Source organism: Gavialis gangeticus, unplaced genomic scaffold (assembly GCF_001723915.1).
Source record: "Gavialis gangeticus isolate Ggan-Ray unplaced genomic scaffold, GavGan_comp1, whole genome shotgun sequence".
NCBI classification, from domain to species: domain Eukaryota; kingdom Metazoa; phylum Chordata; order Crocodylia; family Gavialidae; genus Gavialis; species Gavialis gangeticus.
Genome location: NW_017729031.1, coordinates 83,460,072 through 83,461,132, shown reverse-complemented (window position 1 = coordinate 83,461,132; position 1,061 = coordinate 83,460,072). Strand labels below are relative to the sequence as shown.

The 1,061-nt window shown below is 56.3% G+C and overlaps 1 protein-coding gene across 1 annotated transcript in view; it reads left to right on the top strand.

The window, feature by feature from the left end:
* Window positions 1–73: 73 nt before the first annotated feature.
* The window catches only part of SLC19A1 (solute carrier family 19 member 1), a 41,512-nt gene continuing 40,524 nt past the window's right edge, over window positions 74–1,061 (top strand). Inside the window, exon 1 of the mRNA XM_019523233.1 lies at window positions 74–171. The gene's annotated coding sequence lies outside the window, so the exon portion shown is untranslated. The remainder of the gene's footprint in view (window positions 172–1,061) is intronic.

Genomic DNA, 1,061 nt, shown 5'->3' with positions numbered 1-1,061 from the left:
GGGGACACCGCGGGCTCCCCGGGCCGGGCCCGAGCGGAGCAGAGCCCGCACTACAGGCCCCAACGGGTCCCTGCCTGCCGCCTCCCCACGCCGTTGGTGCCCGTGCACGTGCCCTGGCAGCCTCGGCTGGGACGGAGGGCCCGCCTGAGGGGCCCGCGGCGGGCAGCGCGGGTAGGAGCCGCTGCTGCTTCCTGGACACTCACGTGGCAGGATATTAATGATAATATTATTATTATTTCAGATATGGTTTTGAACAAGTCTCCGAGCTTATTTCTGCCAGTTTCTGTGATAGGTTTCATCTCTGGCCCTGCTTCTCCCACTCGGAGGAGCCCTTGGATTTCCTCCACTGTCTCAAGCTGGTGGCTTTTATTTCTTTATTCGTGCTCTCTCCCCCCATTGCTGGTACTTTGTTGTCGCTTGGGACATGCACTAACTTTGGGACAGTTACAATCCAGGCATAAGCTACCTGCCAAGCCTTTTAAGGGGCCCAGCCTGGCAGACTTGTGCACATCACTGAATTAATTTATTTTGGTAGTTTCACTGCAGCCATTCTTTGGAGGGGTGAATTTTACATGTGGGCAGCACTGACCTCCCCCAGCAGTTGGGCTGACTAGCTGATTTGTGACTGCGTGTGCCTGAGTGTATAGCTGAAGAATTCAAGGGTGTTGGTTGTAGCCCTGTTGGTCTAAGGCAGGGGTGGGCAATTATTGTGGGCAGAGGGACGCTTAGCCAGTACAGGCAGGGGTCAGCGCGCAGCCCCGACCCCCTGCTCCCCAGCAGGGAAAGAGCTGGTCTGGAGCGTGGGGAAAAGCCGCCCCTTGCCTGCTCCGGGGGCCAGCCCTCCCCTTAGCCCCTTTGATTCACTTATATTTTGTGGTTCTACAAATGACAGCCCCACAAAGTAAGCGAGGCCAGTTAAGTTGCTGTTTTTCTCCCCTTAAAATAACAAGCTGATCCTTAAACACAATTTAGCCATTTTCATTAAATGGGGGGCGGGGCCAGGTGGGCCCTGCTGTTGCAGGAGGCTGCCAGGGCTTCCCTTGGGTCCTACTGCCTCTGGC